This window comes from Gorilla gorilla, chromosome 4, assembly GCF_029281585.2.
Source record: "Gorilla gorilla gorilla isolate KB3781 chromosome 4, NHGRI_mGorGor1-v2.1_pri, whole genome shotgun sequence".
NCBI lineage: Eukaryota > Metazoa > Chordata > Mammalia > Primates > Hominidae > Gorilla > Gorilla gorilla.
In genome coordinates this window covers 21,161,342-21,187,837 of record NC_073228.2, presented here as the reverse complement: position 1 = coordinate 21,187,837, position 26,496 = coordinate 21,161,342, and the positions used below count along the sequence as shown (strand labels likewise).

General features: G+C 37.3%; 1 long non-coding RNA gene across 5 annotated transcripts in view; it reads right to left on the bottom strand.

Annotated features, from left to right (window-relative positions):
* The window catches only part of LOC109026875 (uncharacterized), a 666,434-nt gene that overhangs the window by 27,010 nt on the left and 612,928 nt on the right, over positions 1–26,496 (bottom strand). For 2 of the 5 annotated variants that reach the window (XR_010133727.1, XR_010133724.1), the window contains exon 6: positions 6,767–6,964. The exons of the other annotated variants lie outside the window; for them this stretch is intronic. This is a non-coding gene — a long non-coding RNA (uncharacterized lncRNA). Of the gene's footprint in view, positions 1–6,766; positions 6,965–26,496 lie in introns of those variants that run through there. 5 annotated transcript variants of the gene reach the window in all.

The window sequence follows — 26,496 nt, the reverse complement described above, 5'->3', positions numbered from 1 at the left end:
CCCAAAAAGGAAACAACACAAAAATGAGTTCTATATGTGCTTTGGAAGTGGGAGTATGACAAGATTTACTGTACCTCCCCCAATGGCTGAAGGAAAGGTGCTAATTAAGAGAGAAGTTTTATAATGTGATACATATACACCATGGAATACTATGTGGCCATAAAAAGGAACGAGATTATGTCCCTCATAGGGACGTGGATGGATCTGGAAGCCATTAACCTTGGCAAACTAACACAGGAACAGAAAACCAAGAACCACATGTTCTCACTTACAAGTGGGAGCTGAACAATGAGAACACATGGACACAGGGAGGGAAACAACACACACTGGGGCCTGTTGCGGGGAGCGAGGGTAGGGAGAGCATCAGGATAAATAGCTAATGCATATGGGGCTTAATACCTAGGTGATGGGTTGATAGGTACAGCAAACCACCATGACTCTGACAAAAGAAAGAAAGCAAGGAAAGGAAGGAAGGAAGGACAGATGGACGGAAGGAAGGAAGGAAGGAGGGAGGGAGGGAGGGAAGAAAATTCATGATTTTGATTTTTATTATCTTTAATATTTTTATTGTTAAAATGAATATGACACTTTCCAGTCTTCTATGTCCTAGGCAGAAACAGAAATCAAATATTGCTCTTGGTGTACTACCTTGGCAAGCAGCAGTAAGTGTAGTTCTAGAAACTTATGTAAGGTCTCCCCAACAGGCCAAGGCACCGAGGTGTAGATTTGGCCAACTCTTAAATATGTATATGGTAATTGCATTACGCAGAAGTTAAACATCTCTTTAGCTGATTTTGCAATTAGTGTTAAATTAGTGATTAGTTAAGAATAGCCTTTCATTGTTCTTCTCCAGTGCATTGATGGTGCACAGAAATAACCACTGGATTGTATTTTTCTTGTAAATATTACTTCCCCCAACTTCTCAATTGTTTGAGATGCTGCCCCAATTAGTGCTTTCCCTTCCATTAATATTCCATCAAGTATTCTTTAAGCCCTTGGGTAGTGGTGCTGGCAGAGGTATTATGGGCAGAGAAGGAAAGCCAACATCCAGCCAATTCTGGTAAAAATGGATCACAGCCTCACAGCAGTGTAGAAGGAGTCTAATATAATCAATCTTCCACCAAATAACTGGCTGGTCTCTTCTAGAGCATAGTATCATCAAGAGTTCTTCATAGGCCTCTGCTGCCTATAATTTGGGCATTCCATGATGAAGTCTTCTCCATTAGGTTTAATTAAAGGGAGCCCATACTGTTTGGCTTAGGACTAGTCCCATATGGCCATCTTGTTCATGGTCCTACTGAACAAGCAGAGGAGTGGCCATGGAGCCATATGCCTGGCCTTATACTCCAGCTGGATAATCAGGTACTTTCCTATTGAGTCCTACAAATGCAACAATTGAAACAGGCAGACTGTTGCTGACAGCACCTATTTCCCCCCTCCGTCTTCATTCAGGGTTCACCTATAGCCTCTTTCAGATGTGATTTTTTGCCCTCTGAAAGCTGACTTATTGGGAAGGATGCTCTTCTAAAGTGTCTAGGCCCACACTTCTATGCTAATTACTCATCTGGAACCCAGATTTATGCTTCAGGCAACCATCAGAAGGGGGTGCTATGAAATTCTATAAATGACTCTGTGAGAATCATGTTGATATAAATTTGCTGACAATCTTGATTTCTGATCTATAGGTTTCCTTACTCTCCCAACCTAAAGTATATTTGAGTTCATTTGCAAAGATAGTTTGCTCAGATTCTTATTATAAGAAATGATTTTTTCTGCATAGATTCTTAAATATTGTCTCTTATCTTAACATAACTAAATAAAATTAATCTATGAAAACAGGTTAATAAGAAAACATATTAAGTAAGAGAAAAAAATATATACACATAGTACATGTACCAACTGCTTTGTCTAGGCCCTGATCCATTACAGAAAATATAAGAAGAACTTAGGAAAACTAAGTGTATTGGTAGATTTTAAGAAAATCTCATTCTGCTAGCAAAAATGTAACACAACATATTATACTGATATGATCATGTAGTTTATAAAACACTAAAAAGTATTATGCTTTAGTAATTTTCTTTCAAAAAGGATATGAAATTAAAGGATAAAATATAATATCTCATGAACTATATCTCTAAAACATGTCAATTGATGATTTCTTATCAAATAAAATCTTTGACCAGTTGGCTGCTTTACCCTCACAAGTGAATTTTTTCTAGGTGACAAACCCCCAGCAAATTGATTATAGAGAAATGCGTGCTTATGATAATTCAGTAATTAAAATATGCCCTCGATGCTTAAAGACAAAGCTATTAACTATCACTCTTCTCCACTTCACCCACACAGTGTTTAAAATCACAGGATCATGGAATAACTAACAAAATCATTTTAAGGGTCTAGAACCATCCATCCTAATAAGCATTAATTTACTACTGAAGATACTTTGTTGAAGCAGTAAGAATATTTGCCAAAAAAATATTTTAAGCTTTCCGTTGTCATTGTTAACATTTACTTCATTTTTGTCATGTGGCCACAGTTTCCTTTTGACACGTCTTAGATAAGAGCTACCCACTTGCCTATAAATGTTGACATGGCATAAGTGAGAGGTAAGTGAAGACTTTTCAGACTGCTTCTGTGAGGTTGAAGCCATTAGTGAGAGTGTATAAAATGTTCAAAATATTGCCCTAGAGGTTTATATTTTTTAACATGCTTTCATTATAACTATTTCAATGTTTTAAATAAATAAATATCACCAGTCTGATCACTATTGTTTTATGGTAAACTAAAAACATACCTATTGTGAACACACTTAATTTGTTATATATAGGCAGCAAAACAAGTATAAATGAAAGATGGCTTTCATTATCTTAATCCTCACCTTTTGCAGCTTCAAATACATTTTAGAAAAAAAAAGTAAAGTAAGAATAAATAAATAATAAAGTAATTTTCCTTTGGGTTTTGGGAAAAGATGGACTTTCGTTAAATTCGCATTTTGCACTTTCTCAAGTTTCTTCTTGTGTCTGTTTACATATTTGTGTGATGGCTGACTAGGGCTTAGAGGTAACATATGTAACTATGGAAAATTTTTCTCTGCACATCCATATGGCCTAGTTAATACAGTTATTGAGTTAAATTTGCACACTTACTCTAGGAAAATCAAGGCTTTTTCTAAGAATTCCTTTTGCAGGCATGTTTCTGTGTCCTGTAGACACATAAAAATATAATTTGGAGCTGGTGCAAGCCTACTGAATAACTTCATATGGGACCTGTCATACCTTGGAAACTTTGCACTCTGAGCCATGTAGGTGCGTGCATGGCCTCTGAGCTAAGTCGACAATAACCTAGGAGCTCTTCTACCCCACTGAGGTTGTATTTTGCAACTGCTTCTGTATTCTCTTTGAACCCCATGCTATGTGTATTTGTCTGCTTTCACACTGCTATAAAGAAACACCTAGGACTGGGTCATTTATAAAGAAAAGAGGTTTACTTGACTCACACTTTTGAATGTCTGGGGAGACTTGGGGAAACTTACAATCATGGTGGAAGGGGAAGCAGGCACGTCTTACATGGCGGCAGGTGAGAGAGAAGTGCAAGCAGTGAAATGACAAATGCTTTTAAAACCATTAGCTCTCATGAGAACTCACTCATTATCATGAGAACAGCATGGAGGACGCCAGCCCTAAGATACAATCAGCTCCCGCCAGGTCTCTCCCTTGACACAGGAGGAGAATGGGAATTAAAATAAGAGATGAGATTTGAGTGGGACACAGAGCCAAACTGCATCATCATCAAATGCTCAACTAAAAGGCTTCAGCCTGCTGGTGTTGGTTGTCTCAAAGACTATTGTCACCAACATTGTCAATAGGAATGCCAGAAACCCACAGTGTTGTTGATGACCTTGCCCAGACTTCATAGTTCGTAGCCTAAGTCCTGGAAGTCCCACAGAGATATGACCTGGTCTGGTCAAGATCCCTACATTTCTCATGATCACTTAAAACTCCCCACTAAGAGTAAGCCAGGCATTGGAAGGATGAGAAGTAACAGTGTATGAGAAAACTCCCTTTGCCCACTAGGTGGCTTTACCACAGGAAACTACCTTTCACCAAGTGGTGTACTGCATTATGATGTATCTCTTTCCGTGGTCACATATACACAGTCATATTCCTTGAGGAGCAGTGATTAGAAGGACAGGGTGCATGTGCAACAGCTGACTGTCTTGGGTTGGGCACTTCACCCAAGCTTGGCCAATGACATTCTTTCTTTGGCAGTATTTTGGAATGAAACAAAAATTATCAGGGAAGCTTCCTCCAGTTAAGAAGGTTCCCAAACGATGAGGTGTTGTATTAGTCCAGAGACTCAGTTCTCCAGAGAAATAGATCTATTTTAACCAATAGGAGATACACACATAAAATACATATAAAATGAGGATTTGGCTTATGTGGTTATGAGGCTGCTACATTCCGAGATCTGCAGTTGACAAGCTAGAGGCCCGGGAGAGCTGATAGTGTAGCTCCAGTTTGAATCTGTGTCCAAAGCAAAAGAAGACCAATCTGTTCCAACTCAAAGACAGTAAAGAGAGAGAGAAAATTCTCCTTGGTTCAACCTTTTGGTTCTAGTCAAGCTTGATTAGATTGGATGAGGTCCACTCACATTGGGTAGGACAATCTGCTGTATTCAGTCTACTGGTTCAAATGTTAATCGCATCTAGAAAGACCCTTAGAGACACATCCAGAATAATGTTTAACTAAATATCTGGACTCCTGTGACCCAGTCAAGCTGACACAAATTAACCATCACAAGTATCAACAGTAGAGGTATTATCCATGATAATTTACTTCATGAAGAGAAAGGTATTCTGTTGTGAGATGACAGGATGACGCTGCCGCACTTCATAGAGAAAAGCAGAAAACCATGGAAGAGAAAATTCCCTGGAGGCATGCACACCTTGTTGCTAGATGTTTCAGGGACACACCTGTTTTCTTATTTTTCCCAGGGCTGGGTTGACTTAAGAAATATTATAGGGACCTGTAATTAAATTCCCATATTTTCTTTAGTTTCAATTCAAACTTGGTTTCAATGATTAGACACTAAAGCTATAAGCTAATACAAGTGACTAAGTTTGATTAAAAGATGACTCAATGAGGAGACAAGCAGGCTGGGTTCTATCCTGTGTGTGCCACAGATTGTTTGAGCTCGGAGAAGTCACTTACCCTTTTAAAACTTCAAGTATCTCATCTATTACTCACTATCAAACAAATACATATTGAACACATATTCTGTGCCAGACACTGTGATAACACCAGGTTTGCAGTGAGAAAAAAACAAACACGATCGTAATTTATAAAAGGTGCAGCTAGAATTTGACCCCAGGCCTCTCTGCCTCTAATGCTTCTCAACAGTCTAATACATTTAAAGCCCCATATTTTTCCACTATATCCAGCTTTTTATATACAGCAAAATAATGTATTCCCCCAAATAATACAATATGTATTCAAACATAAGTAGATATCTCAGTACCATATATATAAACAAATATAAATTATGTATACCCACATGCCATTTAAAATATGTTTCATGTTAAAATTACATTTGGGGGTCATGTTGTGAAAATAAAATAGCTGTTGATTTATGAGTCTTAATAAGAGGCCGATTCTTCCTTATAATAAAAGTTATTTATGTCGTTCCTGTTAAGACAAGAAAGTTTCACCATGCGGGAGAAAGCCATTGATTTCCTTTAGGGGATCTTAAAAGTTATTTTCTACTTCCTAAGGTAGAAAGGAGACCCCTATGTACTCTGTTTTATGCATCCCATGCTTATCTTCCCTTCAAAACCCATTCGATCCCCCCATGATCTGTGCCCATGAATCTCTCCTTGGCCTCTTCCACTGCGTGATATTGCACTGCTCTAAACTAATGGAATTGATTTCCCTTTCAACAGTGGGGTGGGGGAACACTGGATGGAAGCAGATAGCAACACTCCCAGAACAGGGAAACTGGTTTGAAAAGATTGAGGGTGAAATTGCTGCAGGGCCAGAAATAGAGAGCAGCCTTCTGAAAAAGAGAAGGTCACAGATCCAAACAAAGAATGTTTATAATCTGTATGATTGCCAGGTTTTTTGGATAACAGTGACCCAGCAGATTGCTTATGCTGAGTCACTTATGCTATTCCTGGGAAGAGAATAGATTTTTTTTTCTTTTCTTTTTTAAAATTTTCCTTTCTTTTACTTTTTTTTTTTTTTTTTTTTTTTTTTTGACACAGGGTCTGGCTCTGTTGCCCAGCCTGAAGTGCAGTGGCTCAATTATGGCTCACTGCAGCCTCGACCTCCTGGGCTGAAACAATCCTCCTGCCTCAGCCTCCCAAGTAGCTGGGACCACAGGCATAAGCCACCGCACCCAGCTAATTTTTTAATCTTTTGTGGAGACAGGGTCTTACTATGTTGCCTAGGCCTGTCTCAAACTCCTGGGCTCAAACAATCCTCCCACCTCAGCCTCCCAAAACATTAGGCTTATAGACGTGAGCCATCACGCCTGGCTAAGAACAGATTTGAATGTTGTCAGAATGAAGTAAACAGATAGATATATGACTACTATATTTGAGCAGGTGAAGTTCCAGTGTGTGGAATCCTAACTTTCCCACTGATTCCTTTTTTGTTATTATTATTTTTCATTAGCATAAAATTTGTTTTGATGAATTTTCTCATGGTGTATGTATCATAAATGTGTAGAGTATTAGTTAATTTTGATTAATCAACTTCAAAGCTCTCAGTGTCTTACACCAACCATATTTTTATTGGCTTATGGCAGCTGCCACTCATTTTCTTACTCATGGGTGACCAACTATGGCTCCTCGGACTTGACTGGAAGAAGCTGGGCTTCACTACATAGTAAAGTTGGGTTCAAGTTGACACCACAGGTTTCTACATTCTCCTTGGGCCAGTAGCATCCTTTTCTCTTCCTGGTGGATCTGAGAAGCACAAGTAGGCAAACAAAATACCAAAAATATGCTTAAAGCCTCTGTGTGTGTCTAATGTCCCCTACCATTCCACTGGCTAAAGAAAGTTACATGGGTGTGCATCCAAGTCCTGCAGCAGTGTCAGGAACATTTCTCTGTACATGAGCGGGGGGTCTACAGTTATGTGAGAATGTAGTTGTTACAAAGGAGTGAATAACTGACACTAATAATCCAATCCATCTGACAAAATTGACAATAAACAGTACCAAATGTTTCTAAGAAAAATACCATTCTTTCTGAACACCTAATCCTGCTTCTGGGAGACAAATCTTTTCTATTTCTTTTGCCGTTTACCTTCATCTATTTATCTATTTATCTATTTATCTATGTTTATGTGTGTGTATATTTCGAGGTGGAGTTTTGCTCTGTCACCCAAATTGGAGTGCAGTGGCATGATCTTGGCTCACTGCAACCTCCGCCTCCAGGGTTCAAGCAATTCTCCTGCCTCAGCCTCCTGAGTAGCTTGGATTATAGGTGCCTGCCACTGCGCCTGGCTAATTTTTGTAATTTTAGTACAGATGGGGTCTCGCCATGTTGTCCAGGCTGGTCTCAAACTCCTGACCTCGTCATCCACCTGCCTCAGCCTCCCAAAGTGCATGGATTACATGCGTAAGCCACCACGCCCGGTCTGTTTATATTTTTAAATATATTTAGGAAATAGTAATGTGCTTATATTTTGTATAAATTTGTATTCATACATATTCATCAATTTCAGATGTTATCTGTCAAATTCCTGTAATAGGAGATAAGGGTTTAACTTTGTTGTATACTCATATGTTCCCTTCTCCCACTGTATCAATATAATATTATCACAATTTGGGGATTTAATCTGTTATCAGTGTTTATGTTATAATTCACTGCTTACATGCTACTTTTCAAATTTCCTCACTTACTGATTTTATATTTGCTTAAATATCTTTATACCTTTGTTCTAAAAATCCCATCTAGCTCCTGTCACTAAGTTTTTCTAATATTGAAAGCACAGATACTAGCATGCTGTTAATTTCACCCCCATCCCTTAGTACACACTGAGTTTTGCCTCCTCCTTTGCACTAGCTGCTGCGGACTCCTGGTGCAAAATTATTCTCCTTGAGCTTTCTTCTGTGCTTGAGATACTCTACTAGTACTCAATATTCTACTAGTATTCAAAGTTTCCACTGAGAAGTCTAATTTCAAATTCTTAGTAGGTGATCTGTTTTATTCCTCCTCCGTACGTTTTTAGTATATCCATTTTATTTTTTGAATGTCTGAATTACCAAACAGTGCATCTTATTGATGATTGCTTTTTTAATTAGTGGCTTTTCCAAATTGAAGACTCATTTTCAGGTTTGGGAAATTGTCTATCATTATTATCATTATTATTATTTATTTTATCCCCTCTCTGAACCTCCTAGAGTTATTCCTATTTTCATTATTTTTTCCTCTTATTTTTCATCCGTTGTATATTTGTTGTGATTTCCAGAAGATGTTTTCTCTTACTGATTGTTCTGATCGTAGTTACCATCATCTCTTGACTCGATTAATAAAATAGCCTTTGAACTCATTTTCCTGACTTTACCTTTGCTTCATTGGTGTCCAGGCACAAAACACCAAACATAGAGACCCTTTTAAATATGATGTCGGCCCAAATGTTCTCTCCTTCAGACGCGGTAATGGTTTGGATATACAGTTCACTCAGAATGAAAGCTGACATCTTTGCAACAGTCGACAAGCCACTTCTCCATCTGGACTATGGTCAGCCCTCCGTTGTACTCTCTGGCTTTTCTTCCTTTCTCTCAGACTGTCCTAGACACATCAGTGACTTTGCTACTTTTCTACATAGTGCTGGTCTTATGAAAATCAAACATGGGTCACACGTGAAAGCCACATGTGTGATTTTACATTTTTAGTAGCCAGTTTTTTGTTTTTTATTAAAAAAAAAAAAAAGACATTTTAGGCTGGGCGGTGGCTCATGTCTGTAATCCCAGCACTTTGGGAGGCCGAAGTGGATGGATCACTTGAGGTCAGGAGTTGGAGATTAGCCAGACCAAGACGATGAAACACCATCTCTACTAAAAATACAAAAAATTAGCTGGGCATGGTGTTGCCTGCCTGTAATCCCAGCTCCTCCGGAGGCTGAGGTGGGAGAATCGCTTGAACCTGGGAGGCAGAGGTTGCTGTGAGCCAAGATCACACCACTGCACTCTAGCTTGAGCGACAGAACAAGACTGTCTCAAAAAAACAAAACAAAACAAAACAAAAAACAAACAAAAAACATTTATTTATAACTAATATCTCTTTTTTTTTTTTTTGTCTGAGACCTCACTGTTAATTGAAAACCAATGATTGTTCATTAGTACTAAGGGTCAAGAGTTTTCAGTAAGTCACAGAAACAGAGCGCAAAATTGTGTTTACCAGAGGCTGGCGAGGTGGTCTGGGGAATGAGGACATGTGAATTCAATGGACACATAGTATTTCCATTAGATATGAGGCATGAGATCAAGAGATCAATTGTACATCATAGTGACTACAGTTAATAGTAATATATTTAATATTTGAAAATTGCTAAGAGAGTACATTTAAAGTCTTCTCATTACCAAAGAAAATGATACATATTTGAAGTAAGGCATATGTTAAATAGCTTGACATAGCCACATAGCCTTTCTACTGTGTGTACATGTAACATAGTATCATGCTGTATACCATAAGGACTATATATGTAATTTTTTCCTTGTCAATTAAAATAAATTTCTTAAAACAATGTTTTTAAAAAGTCAGTAATTTGAACATAGATGTCTAAATAATGCCAGGTTCAAAACTTAGATTTAAACATTTAAAATATCCAAAGGAGATTCTCTTACTCTCTCTGCTTTGCTTTACTGTAAGAGATAGAATTCATAGAATTCTAAGTTTACTTTCTCTGGCCAGGCACAGTGGCTCACATCTGAAATCCCAGCACTTTGGGAGGCCGAGGCTGGCTGATCACTTGAGGTCAGGAGTTTAAGACCAGCCTGGCCAATGTGGTGAAACCCCACCTCTACTAAAAATACAAAAATTATGCAGGTGTGGTGGCACATGCCTGTAGTTTTGGCTACTCAGGAGGCTGAGGCAGGAGAATTGCTTGAACCCAGGAGGCAGAGGTTGCAGTGAGCCAAGGCTGTGCCACTGCACTCCAGCCTGGGTGACAGAGAGAGAATCCAACAACAACAACAACAAAAAAAAAAAAAAAAGAGAGAGAAAACAAAATACTATCTGCATGCTGAAACTTTCCCATGAAAACTGGATAAAGATATGACGAGATTAAAGGAAGACACTAAATTACTAAATCTTTCTTCCTATAAAATAGTTTAGACAAGATTAATTTGGAAAAAATTCTGGTAAAATCCTTCTAACATGCTCAACTCAGAAAGAGCGTGGTGGAGACTTATGGCCAAAATAGGGCTTGGGATTGAGATCAAGTGCTCCAAATAAGTTTTCTTTTGTGTCCCAGATGAGAAACATATTTGGAAGAATCTGTGAGAGAAATATGCCAGGCAGAAAGTCTGAAAGACAATGAACTTTCTTCTTGATCAGGCAGACCCTGTCACTGATATTTCAGACAGCAGCACCAAAAAGAGTATCAGAGACAGACATACTGTGTACAGGGAGTGAAGGCAAGCAAAACAGAACAGGGACCATTGATAGCTGTCCCCAGTAAGGCATTTTCCCCAAGCAAGAAGAGATAAACTGCCACTGTTGAAAATGCCGACTTGTCTTACGCTTTGTGCTGCTGAAGTGGCACTGAAAATGTATATCTATTGTATCTATTCATATGAAGTTGGGTTGCTCTAACAAAAAATCCAAGCTAGAATGTCTTAAATAAGATATATTAAGTAATAGTGATAGAAAGTAGAGAGGAGTATATAGAATACTGGAATTCCAGAAAACGAGACTGGAAAATATAGAACAGAAGTAATAATAAAAATAGAATAAGATATAATCCTGAGTAAAAGACCCAAATCTGAAGAATATATAGGTACGCTATACATCAGGCAAAATTAATCAAAATAGACTGATATAGACAACTGCATCTCAAAAGAATAAGAAGAATCCAAGAGTGTAACAACATAAATAAAGCAAAATTTGCTACTAATAATAACAAAAAATCAGGCTCCTTTCAATGCCTTCTCCTCAGCATTAAACACAAGAATTCAAGATTTGAAGGAAATAAGTTATTTCAAAAGATACCTATTATCAAACGAAGTACAATTCAAATATGAATATAATGGCAAGACAGGCTCCTATGCTTTCTCTGAAAGCACTAATTGAAGATATCCTTTAGCTAACTGCATCACAATAAAGACTTCAAAAGTGGACAGTTTCTAGAAAGCATTAAAGGTGGAAAGCACAAAAACTATTTAAACTAGTCATAGAAAAACAAGCATTATAAATGTAATTATAAAACAAAACACAACTAATTCTTGTAAGAGCAGACACATAAAATGTTAATCATAAACAGATTCTAAATTGCTGGGTCGTATCCCCAAAACTGGGCAACTGCGATTTAAAGAATAAAAATGTGCTACTTCCCTCATTTTAAATAGGAATAAATAGATACTACTTTGTCACTGACACTGGTAAACAGAAAAGATTAAGTTCAACTGTGCTGTTTTCAACAAAATGTGACCATTTGTGTAATTAAAAATCATATTAAATATTCAAGGCAAACAAATTATAACTCATACTAGAAAAGTAAAAAGAAAACAGCCAGAAACATAAGATAGGAATAATGAAACTTGATATCCAAACAGTAAATTTATTAGTGATGACAATAAATACAAATAGGATAAAACTCCTCAATAAAAGACAAAAACTCATATAAGTAAAAAAATGCAATCCAGAAACTTGCAAGAAATGAGACAACATGGGAGTTTAAATTTTTAAAATCTCCTCTTCAAAAATAAAATGAGATTTATGGAGTAAATATAGCAACAATGTATTTGTACAGTCAATGGTAAGTACAGTCAATTAGTACAGTCAATGAAACAAGTTAAGGGCCCTCAGCGAAACATAAATAGTGTAAAGTGTGGAATGAATTGCACCCAATTGAAGGAATTAGCAAGAAGTCCACAATTGGATCCCTACAAGAAAGAGCAGAATAGAGCAAAGTAGTAAAGGTAGAGAACAATATCTTAAAACGTTTGCTGCTATTCCTCTAAATTAGTGAGGTCATCAGTGGAGGTATTTGCAGTCATTTGGAATGTTCTTTGAGCCTTTCTTCCTTGATATGGTTTGGCTGTGTCCCCACTCAAATCTCATCTTGAATTTCCACATGTTGTGGGAGGGAGCCAGTGAGAGGTGACTGAGTTATGGGGTTTGATTTTTCCTGCCCTGTTCTCCTGATAGTGAGTGAGTCTCGGGAGATCTGATGATTTCAAATATGGGAGTTTCCCTGCACAAGCCCTCTTCTCTTGTCTGCTGCCATGTGGGACGTGCCTTTCACCTCCCACCATGATTGTGAGGCCTCCCCAGCCACATGGAACTGTAAGTCCAATAAACCTCTTTGTTTTGTAAATTGTCCAGTCTCCGGTATGCCTTTACTAGCAGTGTGAAAAAGGACTAATACATTCCTCTTGGTGGAGAACCATCAACAACATAAAAGCACATTGGCGAGAGTTAGAAAAAGCAGTCTACTTTAGCCTTCTCATGCTAACCTCATCATCCTCTTGCAAAATAGTAATCGCAAGCAGGCCAATGTATAATGTCCTAATTCTAATTATTTGGCAAGAAACAAATAACTGTGATTGGAAAAAAACAATTGTTGAGCCCCTGCAAGTGAAATATTTAAATCCACAAGACCTCCCTACCTTTGAGGCAAGAAAGGCAAAGATTGATCCAAATGGGAAGAGATGGTGGCTGGTTCCACAAGAGTGGACCTCAGTGCATGATGCATAACACAGCTGAAGACCAGCAACATGCTGGCACTTCCCACATAGAGCCCTTGCCCATCTCTTATTTATTTTCCTTTCAGTCAACTAACATATAACATCTTAATATTCATGCTTCAACTTGTCATTCTGTCAGGAAGCATTTGATCTGTGTCTAGGTTAAAGGAATTACAAAAAATAAACAATACAAATAAAATCTAAAATGAGGTTTGGATAATAAACAGGGGAGAAGAGTTAGTGAGGTTTGAGGGATAAAGCAATGTTTAAGTATTATAGAGTTGCAGTAAGTAGAAATTTGATGCTATAGAAGAAATAACATTTATTAGTGAAATTAAACATAAATTTCTCAAACAGTTTCCAAGCTAGGCGTTTTAGTCAGGGCTCTCTAGAGGGACAGAACTAATGGAATATATATATATATATATAAATAATATATATTTATATACATTATATATATATTTATATTATATATATTTATATAATATATATTTTATATATTTGTTATATATCATATTTATATTATATATAGAATATATATATTATATAAATATATAATATATATTTATATTATATATAGAATACATATAATATATATTTATATTATATATAGAATACATATAATATATATTTATATTATATATAGAATATATATTTATATTATATATAGAATATATATTATATAATATATTATAGAATATAAATATATATTTATATTCTATAATATATAATAAATATTTATTATATATAAATATATATTATACAATAAATATTTATATATAAGATATATATTTATATTATATATTTACATATTTATATACAATATATAATATATATTTATATATAATATGTATATTTATATAATATATATTTATATATAATATGTATATTTATATAATATATATTTATATGTTTATATTAATATATTTACATATATTCATATATTAATATATATTAATATATTTACATATATTCATATATTAATATATATTAATATATTTACATATATTCATATATTAATATATATTTATATAAATAGAATTATAATTATATATAATTAAATATATAAATATACATATAATTATGTATAATTATATATGATTATGTATATTAGTATATATTTATATATTGATACATATGTATATAAATAGACATATTTTTATATATTTATATATTTATATATTTTTATATATATATATATAAAGGGGAGTTTATTGAGTATTAATTAACATGATCACAAGGTCCCACAATAGGCCATCTGCAGGCTGAGGAGCAAGGAGAGCCAGTCTGAGTTCCAAAACTGAAGAACTTAGAGTCCAATGTTTGAGGGCAGGAAGCATCCAGCACAGGAAAAAGATGTAGGCTGGGAGGCTAAACCAGTCTAGGCTTTTCACGTTTTTCTGCCTACTTTATATTCTGGCCAAACTAGCAGCTGATTAGGTGGTGTCCACACAGATTAAGGGTAGGTCTGTCTTTCCCAGCCCACTGACTCAAGTGTTAATCTCCTTTGGCAGCACCCTTACAGACACACCCAGGATGAATACTTTGAATCCTTCAATCCAATTAAGTTGACAGGCAGTATTAACCATCACAAGTCCACCCCTTGTTAACTTGAACCCATACACATCTCCTGAGATCATATATAATCTTCAAATGAAGAAAAGAATAAGGTCATAATTATGCCTAACATAATACAACTATCCTTCCTACAACAGGAAAGGCACCGATCCCCAACCTAAATATTATTACATAAAGTTAACAATACTTAAATGCTGGTGTGAAGTCAATAAATTTCATGTCATATGATAAAGGAGAAAGGAAATAAAATGAAGATACTTTCTTATGCAGAAATATGTTTACCAAAAGAAGGAGGAAATACTCATGACAATTACAGTCCTCATTTCTGCAGCTGGTCATGTGGTCATAACTGGTATTGATGACTACCTTCTTCTACCACCCATTCTGTATTCCTTTTGCCTCCAGCAAGCAACTCAGCAGGTCGTGGATTTTTTTTTTTTTTTTTCCCCTGTTGGTGTGAACCAAACCTTCATTCCTGAAGGGTCTGGTAATTTGTAGTCCTCCCTGAATTGGGCTATTATAGTTTCCCATTGACCTTAATCACAGGACATGGTAATACTAAGAGATGCCCTAATGGATCTCCTGTATTCTGGGCACACTCTTCCTACCTCCGTTGTGGAGTAGTAGATCGATTTCATCTTGATAGTCTGGGTCAGTCACCCCAGCCAACACTGTAACTCCTTTCTTAGCCTGTTGACTTCAAGGTAGGAGGAGCCCAAAGTGTCCGGGTGGCAATCTTAAATTCTAGTTTAATGGAATCATTTTCGTGTCTCCTGGTGTCAGTGTTCCTCCCTCTGGAACTAAGACCTTTAGGCCAGTAGAACATAATGTCATGGGAACAGGAAGCAAAAAGTTTGCTAGTGGATCACTAGGTGAGTGGTGCCACTTCCACCCCTTGATTTCTAGACCCGTGAATCCTGGCTATGGGAGAAATAGTGCCATACATTGGATGCTGAGTCAGAGCATATAGGGCCTTCTGGAGAACTTTGCCCCAATCCTCCAAAGTATTGTCACCTAGTTGCGTTGTAATTGTGACTTCAAAAGGTCATTCCACCATCTATCAATCCAGCTGCTTCAGGATGATGGAGAACATGGTAAGGCCAGTGAATTCCATGAGCATGAGTCCACTGCTGCACTTCTTTAGCCATAAAGTGAGTGCCTTGGTCAGAGGCAATGCTGTGTGGAATACCATGATGGTGAATAACACATTCTATGAGTTCACAGACGGTAGTCTTGGCAGAAGCATTGTGTGCAGGATAGGCAAACTCATATCTGGAGTCAGTGTCTATTCCAGTGAGGACAAACCTATGCTCTTTCCATGTTGGTAGAGGTCCAATATAATCAACCTGCCACCAGCAGATCACCCCGAGGAATGGTGCCATATCAGGGGCTCAGTGTTGGTCTCTGCTGCTGGCAAATTGGGCACTCAGCAGTGGCTATAACCAGGTCAGCCTTGGTGAGTGGAAGTCCATGTTGCTGGGCACATGTGTAACCTCCATCCCTGCCACCATGGACACTTGGTTCATGGGCCCATTGGATGATGACAGGGGTGGCTTGGGAAAGAGGCTGAGTGGTGTCCACAAAACAAGTCATCATATCTCCTTGATTATTAAAATCCTCCTCTGCTGAGGTCACCTGTTGGTGAGCACTCACATGGGATACAAATATCTTCACAGTTTTTGACCACTCAGAGAGGTCCATCCACATACCTCTTCCCCAAATTTCTTTGTCACCAATTTTCCAATCATCCTTCTTCCAAGTCCTGACTGTCCAGCCAAGCCCATTGGCTACAGCCCATGAATGAGTTTATAGTCGCACATCTGGCCATTTCTTTTTCCATGCAAAGTGTACAACCAGGTGCACTGCTCGAATTTCTGCCCACTGGGGAGATTTCCCTTCACCACTGTCCTTCAGGGATGTCCTAGAAAGGGGCTGTGGTGCTGCAGCTATCCACTTTCGGGTGGTGCCTGCATATTGTGCAGAACCATCTGTAAACCAGGCCCTAGTCTTCTCTTCCTCTGTCAACTGATCATAGGGAGCTCCTCTGAGGCCATCAGTGTAGGATGGGGGAGAGGAGGCAGGGTGGCAAGAGTGGAGACTATGGGCATTTGAGCCACTTCCTCATGTAACTTACTTGTGCCTTCAGGACCTGCTTGAGCCTGATCACGTATATACCACTTCCATTTGATGATGGAATGCTGCTGTGCACAACCCACTTAATGGCTAGATGGATCAGAAAGCACTCAGTTCATGATAGGCAGTTCAGGTCACATGGTGACTTGAGGACCCATAGTCAAATGTTCAGTTTCCACCAAAGCCAAATAATGGGCCAAGTGCTGTTCCAGTAGTTATCTGCAGAAGATGGCAGGGCCTTGCTCTATAAAGATTCACTGCATAAATTGTCAGTAATGTAGTAGTGTCCTCCCTAAAGGAGACCCAGCCTCCCCTTCATTAAAGGGGTTCTGGGTCTATAAACTGGCTCAAGTCTGGAAATTGATTGAAGGGGCGTGATTCTATGTTTTTATAATTCAAATTAGTCTTTTGTCCATTCGACCTCTAAGTTTTCTGTGTATATAAATTAAGTAGGAGTGCAGTAGGTTTCCTATCAATTTCACTTCTAGGAACACAGTGATTCGTTAGCTAATGCCATAGCTCTGCATGAGTCAGACTATTCTGATTGCCGCTTTGCCTCTGCTGTTCATTACGGTAGCTATGCCCACCTTGCCTTTGACATTTGAGTGCTGCCACTTGGTCACTGCTACCTTGGCATCCAATTATTCCCATTGTTTTTAAATTTTGTAGTTGAGTGACTGCAGTTCTCACTGTTAGATCTGACATACAGAGAAGAGCAATTACGGGGCTCTTCAAAGATGTGGGTGCTGCCCTCACAAATCTATTTCACAAGACATTGGTCAAGGGTATATCTTCTGGACCTTCCCAGCTGGGATGAGTAGGTCTAAAGTGACTAATCCACTCCACCATCCCAATCTCCCTAAGCCTTTGGATCCCTTCCTCTACATTAAACCAAGGGAGATCAGGCATTTCCACCTCATTCACAGTGGGCGAACTTTTAATCCATATTTCAGCTAACCAAACAAATAAACTTTTAGAACCTTTTTTAACTCCCCAGGCTGCAACATTAAATGCAGAGGCCTTACTTAGTGGGCCCAAATCAATAAATTCAGCCTGATCCAACTCTATGTTTCTTTCACCATCATCCCACACCCTTAATATCTATTCCCATGCCTGTTCTCCAGATCCCTGTTTATATAAATTAGAAAACTCAAGCACTTCTTTTCAAGTGTAGCACACCTCCTCATGGGTCACACTCTTAGTCCCATCTCTATGGGCCTACCAGGACTTTAGTCTAGTTATAGGTCTAGAAGCAAACAGGAGTGTTGGGGGTGGCTCCTGAGGAGAATCAACATTATCTTGCCTGGCAACTGCCTCATGGGAGGCCATCACTGTTGCCTCAGGGAGCACAGGGTTTATCTCCTCAGATAAAGGTGGAAAGGCTGATGGCAGCATGGGTCAGGAAGAGGATGTTGCCACTACTGGGGATGGGGAAGCTGTTTCTTCTGGCAAAAAAAGTTCATCAGAGTTTACAAACTCAGTATCCCCAGCTTCATCAGGGTCCTCCCACACATCCCCATTCCAAGTTGCAGGGTCCCATTCTTTTCCAATCAGTGCCCTCACTTTAACAGTAGACACCTGGTGCGGCTGTGCATGCACCTTTCCTTGCAGGTCAGCCACTTGCATGATAAGAGCTTGTGTCTGTTTTTCCACAATTTCAGCTCTTTCTCTACAGGACATGAGACTCAGTCAGGGCAATCTTAGCAGATTTGAGGTTCAGTATCTGCTTCTGAAGCTAGGAGATAGAATCCCTGAGTTCATTATTTTCTGTCATCACTTTGTCCACTGAACTTAGGAGCAACCAACTAGCTTCATTATGTTCCTTGGCTCTCCACATATGGTCAAAGGTATTATGTACAGAGTCACTAAACTCCTTGACTCTCATGAGCGATGAATCAGGAGTGTCAAATGTATTTATTTTGCATAACTCTCTAAACAGTTCATGCCAAGGACTATCAGTGTTCTCCATACTATTAGAAGTAGAGTCCTTAGCATTTTTGGGTCTAATCATATTAAGCAGCCAACTCCAGAAACCCCAAAATCAGTGAAAGAACTTCATCCTTAATATTCTGTTCCTCTAGAACCACTCCTGGTACCAAAATCTGTATTAGCCAGGGTTCTCTAGAGGGACAGAACTAATGGAATATATGTGTGTGTATATATATATATATGAGTTTATTAAGTGTTAACTCACATGATCACAAGGTCCTACAAAAGGTGGTCTGTAGGCTGAGGAGCAAGGAGAGCCCATCCAAGTTCCAAAACTGAAGAACTTGGAGTCTCATGTTCAAGAGCAGGAAGTATCCAGCACAGGAGAAAGATGTAGGCTGGGAGGCTAGACCAGTCTATCTTTTCACATTTTTTTTTGCCTGCTTATATTCTAGCTGCGCTGGCAGCTGATTAGCTTGTGCCCACCCAGGTTAAGGGTGAGTCTGCCTTTCCCATCCCACTGACTCAAATGTTAATCTCCTTTGACAACACCCTCAAAGACATATCCAATACTTTGTATCCTTCAATCTAATCAAGTTGACGCTCAATATTAACCATCACACTAGGTATACAAAACTTTAGTATTTAATAAAGATATAAATAGTATTTAATAAAAATAAGCCCTTTCAAACCCTTTGAAAAGGGACAGTTTATTCAATAAATAGTCACAATTAGTGACTTATGGAAAAAATTAGTTTTACTCCTATTTGAAATCATGTATCAAGATAAATTTCAGACTGTTAAAATCATAAGGTAATTTTAAAAATTAGAATAAACTATTGGTGAATATCTGGTCTTCAGAGTGGTCTTTCCAGTTTTTCCTCCTTTTCCACAAAAGCAAAAGGAGGAAAACAAATCATGATAGAAATAATTTAAAAATTTTCAGTTTTACATATTTTTTCATGTTTCAAAAAATACCATAAAAATAAAAGGCAAGGTATAAACTGGAAAATATATTTCATGAAACAGTAAAGAAAAATACTTATGCATAATCTTTTGTGCAAATAAAATTTTTCACTAAAAATGGAGCATTTGAACTAAATTTTGTGAACAGTTCTGGGTCCTGATTATTTCCCAAATGTGTATTTTCTTAAGCACATGTCTGGAGGGGCATGGGAAGTTTACAAAACACATCTTTTTAAAGTAGGCATGCTTAATTACTTCCTGATTTTCTTATTAAATTTTGACCAATTACTTGAAGAGAGTAGCAGATGAACTTATAAAAGTACAGATTTTGGAGTTTGACAAATCATGCTGGAATCCTGCTTTAAGCATTTACTAGTTTTTTCACCATGTGTATGCCACTCAATTTTTTTGAGATTTGATTTGAAATTGTAAAGTTTGGATCTTTGTCAATATGCAAAAAAAATTACTTTACTTTCTTCCTTGTATGTCAAAGGCTTGCAGATTCCGAGTTTCTAAATGATGCATGATAAAGGCAATTGCCTAAACCAGGGTTGGCAGATGACTACATGCATATCAAATTGGTCTGGCCATTTTTAAATAAAGTTTTATGGAAACACAATCACACCATTTTTTTTTAACATGTTGTCTGTGGTTGCTTTTGCCCTATACAAGCAAAGTGGTATCATTGTGAAAGAGACTGTCTGGCCTGCACATCCTAAAATATTATCATCCCCTTTGCAGAAAAAGTTTGCCTACTGCAGGACTGAATTATATTGCTACTTAGCACTTGTGAGAAAAGAACAATCCACCTGTCAAATACACTTACCAGGTGAAAATGAGATTTTAATCTAGAAGTATTAAAATGAAGATTCTGTAGTTAGTATAATTTTCATGTGTTCTGAGTCATTCTAGAAAAATGATGCTTTAAAATATGTTTTAATTATGTTTTATGCATCTGATTTTTTTTCTCTTCTCTTTTCTTCTCTTCCTCTATTATTTCTTTCTTGCTTTATCAGCAAATCCAATGAGTGATCTAAGCAGGAAAACTGCTGAATGCGAGCACTGCCCCCCACTGCACCTCCTTTTGATTTTACTACAATACAGAATATAGTTAAGCAGATGTTCAATGCATTACAGGCCCTGGCTAAGGTACAATCAAAATGGATTGAGTGCCAGAAATCAGGGAGGGGAGTCTGGACTGGCTGTCTTTGCTCCGATTCAATCATGTCTTGTGTTAATCCTGCCCTAGCTGAATCTGAATTTATCTACATGTCTTTGGCCTGGAGATCAAACTGAGAGTTTATGGCTACTCTGTCTCTTGTGAACTTCTGAGCATTTCCTCTTTTCATTCAATCAAAAAAAAAAAAAAAAAAAGAGAGAGAGAGAGAAAGAGAGAGACAAGATTAGGCTGTCCTTTTTGTTATTACCCTATCATTTTAGAAATAAAGAGATGCTTGACTGGGACATCAATTTGGCAGGTTTAGATAATCCTGTATATCTACTTGCTCAAATAAGTAACTAAATATTATAAAAATGTGGTTTTATATAACTTTTACTTATAAAATAGAGGAACCAAGATAACACATCTCAGAGTGCTTCCTCCTTTTATTCAGACCACAGGTCTTATTTTCTTATCACATAATCTCTTCTGTTTTAACATGTTTTTTATCCTTCTGTAATGCTTATATAATTCAAATGGTTACACATAGTTAGCACATCTAATTTTGAGTCATTGCTTGGACCAGAAAAGCCTATGGACTACTTCCTTTCTGTTTTCTCCTTTTTTCCTTTAGGATTCAACTGGCTAATAATTTCATTTTCTTCTTATAAGTACATTCTTCATTCCATTTTTTGAAATAAGCCTGAATCAGAATGCTTCCTCTTTCTTGATACATGTATCCAGAGACTAATCATTCATGTGCCAATGAAACATTTTGATTTATTTTTTTTAATTTTATTATTATACCTTAAGTTTTAGGGTACATGTGCACAACGTGCAGCTTTGTTACATATGTATACATGTGCCATGTTGGTGTGCTGCACCCATTAACTCGTCATTTAGCATTAGGTATGTCTCCTAATGCTTTCCCTCCCCCCTCCCCCCATTCCACAACAGTCCCCAGTGTGTGATGTTCCCCTTCCTGTGTCCATGTGTTCTCATTGTTCAATTCCCACCTATGAGTGAGAACATGCGGTGTTTGGTTTTTTGTCCTTGCGATAGTTTGCTGAGAATGGTGGTTTCCAGTTTCATCCATGTCCCTACAAAGGACATGAACTCATCATTTTTTATGGCTGCATAGTATTCCATGGTGTATATGTGCCACATTTTCTTAATCCACTCTATCATTGTTGGACATTTGGGTTGGTTCCAAGTTTTTGCTATTGTGTATAGTGCCGCAATAAACATGTGTGCATGTGTCTTTATAGCAGCATAATTTATAATCCTTTGGGTATATACCGAGTAATGGGATGGCTGGGTCAAATGGTATTTCTAGTTCTAGATCCCTGAGGAATCGCCGCACTGACTTCCACAATGGTTGAACTAGTTTACAGTCCCAACAACAGTGTAAAAGTGTTCCTATTTCTCCACATCCTCTCCAGCACCTGTTGTTTCCTGACTTTTTAATGATCACCATTCTAACTGGTGTGAGATGGCATCTCATTGTTGTTTTGATTTGTATTTCTCTGATGGCCAGTGATGATGAGCATTTTTTCATGTGTTTTTTTGGCTGCATAAATGTCTTCTTTTGAGAAGTGTCTGTTCATATCCTTCACCCACTTTTTGATGGGGTTGTTTGTTTTTTCCTTGTAAATTTGTTTGAGCTCATTATAGATTCTGGATATTAGCCCTTTGTCAGATGAGAGGGTTGCAAAAATTTTCTCCCATTCTGTAGGTTGCCTGTTCACTCTGATGGTAGTTTCTTTTGCTGTGCAGAAGCTCTTTAGTTTAACTAGATTGCATTTGTCAATTTTGGCTTTTGTCGCCATTGCTTTTGGTGTTTTAGACGTGAAGTTCTTGCCCATGCCTATGTCCTGAATGGTATTGCCTAGGTTTTCTTCTAGGGTTTTTATGGTTTTAGGTCTAACATGTAAGTGTTTAATCCATCTTGAATTAATTTTTGTATAAGGTGTAAGAAAGGGATCCAGTTTCAGTTTTCTACATATGGCTAGCCAGTTTTCCCAGCACCATTTATTAAATAGGGAATCCTTTCCCCTTTTCTTGTTTTTGTCAGGTTTATCAAAGATCAGATAGTTGTAGATATGTCAGATAGTAGATATGTCAGACAGTTGTAGATATGACAGATAAAACTATCTGTCAAATATCAGATAGTTGTAGATAGATTATTTCTGAGGGCTCTGTTCTGTTCCATTGGTCTATATCTCTGTTTTGGTACCAGTACCATCTCTGTTTTGGTTACTGTAGCCTTGTAGTATAGTTTGAAGTCAGGTAGCATGATGCCTCCAGCTTTGTTCTTTTGGCTTAGGATTGACTTGGCAATGCAGGCTCTTTTTTGGTTCCATATGAACTTTAAAGTAGTTTTTTCCAATTCTGTGAAGAAAGTCATTCGTAGCTTGATGGGGATGGCATTGAATCTGTAAATTACCTTGGGCAGTATGGCCATTTTCATGATATTGATTCTTCCTACCCTTCAGCATGGAATGTTCTTCCATTTCTTTGTATCCTCTTTTATTTCCTTGAGCAGTGGTTTGTAGTTCTCCTTGAAGAGGTCCTTCACATCCCTTGTAAGTTGGATTCCTAGGTATTTTATTCTCTTTGAAGCAATTGTGAATGGGAGTTCACTCATGATTTGGCTCTCTGTTTATCCATTATTGGTGTATAAGAATGCTTGTGATTTTTGCACATTAATTTTTTATCCTGAGAGTTTGCTGAAGTTGCTTATCAGCTTAAGGAGATTTTGGGCTGAAACGATGGAGTGTTCCAGATATACAATCATGTCATCTGCAAACAGGGACAATTTGACTTCCTCTTTTCCTAATTGAATACCCTTTATTTCCTTCTCCGGCCTGATTGCCCTGGCCAGAACTTCCAACACTATGTTGAATAGGAGTGGTGAGAGAGGGCATCCCTGTCTTGTGCCCGTTTTCAAAGGGAATGCTTCCAGTTTTTGCCCATTCAATATAATATTGGCTGTGGGTTTGTCATAGATAGTTCTTATTATTTTGAGATATGTCCCATCAATACCTAATTTATTGAGAGTTTTTAGCATGAAGCGTTGTTGAATTTTGTCAAAGGCCTTTTCTGCATCTATTGAGATAATCATGTGGTTTTTGTCTTTGGTTCTGTTTATATGCTGGATTATGTTTATTGATTTTCGTATGTTGAACCAGCCTTGCATCCCAGGGATGAAGCCCACTTGATCATGGTGGATAAGCTTTTTGATGTGCTGCTGGATTTGTTTTGCTGGTATTTTATTGAGGATTTTTGCATCAATGTTCATCAAGGATACTGGTCTAAAATTCTCTTTTTTTTTTTGTTGTTATGTCTCTGCCAGGCTTTGGTACTAATCATTCATGTGCCAATGAAACATTTTGATTTATTTTTAAAAATTATTTGTATTAATTACTTTTTCAGCCATCATGATATATTACTTAAAGAATATGAACATTTTAGTATAAAATTCAATTCATTCTTATTGAGAAACAGTGGGAAATCTCAATTTTAAGTTAAAAATTCTTTGGGCTGAACTTCTTTTAGATAGCTCATTCCCTATGTGCAATGGAAAATTTCTGAATGAAATTTAAGTTTTAACTGTCTGGAATATTCTAGAGCATGTAGATTTTTAGTTTCTTACATTTTCTCTGAGAATGAAATGAAGTGATTACCTTGGGCACTGAAGGGGAAAAGGTTAGAAAGAAAATGGCAGAGCCTGTACCACTGGGTTTGGGCAATATTCCCCAGTTGATGGTATGAATGATTTCTATTCAGGTAAGATAGTGCTCTAATTTGAGGAGTTTGTACATTATGTTGTCCTCCACCAATTGTTCTTAACTAAAAGGATTATCAAGGGAATAAGTCACAAATCATATTTAGGTCCATTAAAACAATGAAGAGGAACCCGGAAAGGAGAGGCATTTTTTTTATATTGCACTTAAAATTCATACTTGAGCCTTACTTACATTTCTGCCTTATCTGTCATTGCTGCAATTTGGGAAAGTCACTTACTTGCCACCTCAGAATATGCTTTGTGCATTTCTGTTTGTGGCAAAATTTCGGCCATTCTGTAAACTTTGCCAGAAAGCTACCTGTCTCATCCATTTCTTAGTATTGGAAGCAACCCATATGCTTTATTTTCTGAATCTCTTACATTAGGTTTATCAAGAACAACACACCATGAGGAGGAGCTAGTGTATGCCAGGCACCATGTTAAGTGCTAAGGAGACAATTGCAAACAAGCCATAGAAAATCCCTGGTCTAACAGTAGTCACTGGCTGTTGTGGGGGAAACGCTATAGGCTATGAGACCATTGAGCAGAGTTCCCAGCTGAAGAAATAGCATCTTAGCTGATTCCTAAAGCATGTGTGGACTATAGATGTTTCCTAGAAGAAGGGGTGGAAAAGAAAATGTATTCTAGAACAGAGAACTGCTTATACAGAACTTCATAGAGAAGGTCATCATGTTGAAAATGTCAATATTTAGAAGTCATAGGGCAGGTGAAGATGTAGAATGTGATACAATGAAGATGAACTGGGCTGGAAGGCCAAGAGAATGAGTCAGGTTTAGGAATGAGTGTTGACTCAGTTGAGTAAGAGATCCATCACATTTTTATCTGGCTATTTGGGCAGTCATGTTCTCTCTAAAACCAAACACTAAAAATTGAAGCTTTCAACCAGACCCTGTCACAAGTTTTCTCTAAATCAAATAGCAAAGAATAATGAATATCTACAAGTAATTGTCTAAGTCCATGACAATGCATTTTAGTTAAGATTGGGATTTTATATATGCATTCATGTGACAGCTCTGTGATTTTAAGGTGGCTCTGGCTAGAGGACTTTTGTTAAAATAAAATCCTTCAGTACACTTGACACAGAGAAACCCCATATCTGTTTGTCAAACACTCTAATTTTGTGGTGCAAAAGTAAAATATCTAAATGGTCAGCCTGCCGATCTGTTGATAATTTGACATCCTTGAAGTCACGTTTTAAGATCATATTGTCAAGAGCAAGTGGTATCATCTGAAGATATCAAAACACAGAAGGCCTCAGACAATGGGAGGTATTTGATATATTCCTTCTTTCGTTTTTGTTTTTTGTTCAGGTTGATGAAAAAATGTAAATGTGAATTTAGATATCAGGATGTTAGTACAACCCGACAAAGAAAGAGTAGTTTTCTTTGAAACTTGGCAGGCTCGGAATGACTGCTTCTGACATCATGGGTATTTTTAATGAAATATTAATGACTCTGACTTTAATAGGAATTTCAGCACAACCTAAATTAAGCTATTGGAAAAGGGATATGGTCCCGTTAAGAACAGTAAAACCGTAAGCCCCCTTCCTGAAGAGTAGCTGTAGGCAGTTAAAGTGACAATCAATTTAACCAGGCCATATTGCTTTGTAAGTCTCTGAAGTGTGAAGTCCCAGCATGCCTTATGTATTTCATTTTAATTTCCTTTTGGACAGAGCTATGGTTAGTGGGGAACCTCACACACAAAAAGAAAAAAAATAAATGTGCAGAAGAGAAGGAAATTATTTAACCCTTTCAAAATACTATGCCATATAGTTAGCTAAGTAAAGAAAATAAGGAAGATTAAATTTCTTTTGTTTTCAAAGAAAAATAAACGGGCAGCACATGTAGTAAATAATGATGACAGATCATATTGATAATTTCTATTTAAAAACCTAAAATGCTCCCTTGACATGTATTTTGAGGTTTTTTTTTTTTGGCTAAGAAACTAGGTGGTTTAGAAATAAATCTTCCTTTGCTATTTCTACGTAGAAAGATAAAAATCATGCAAT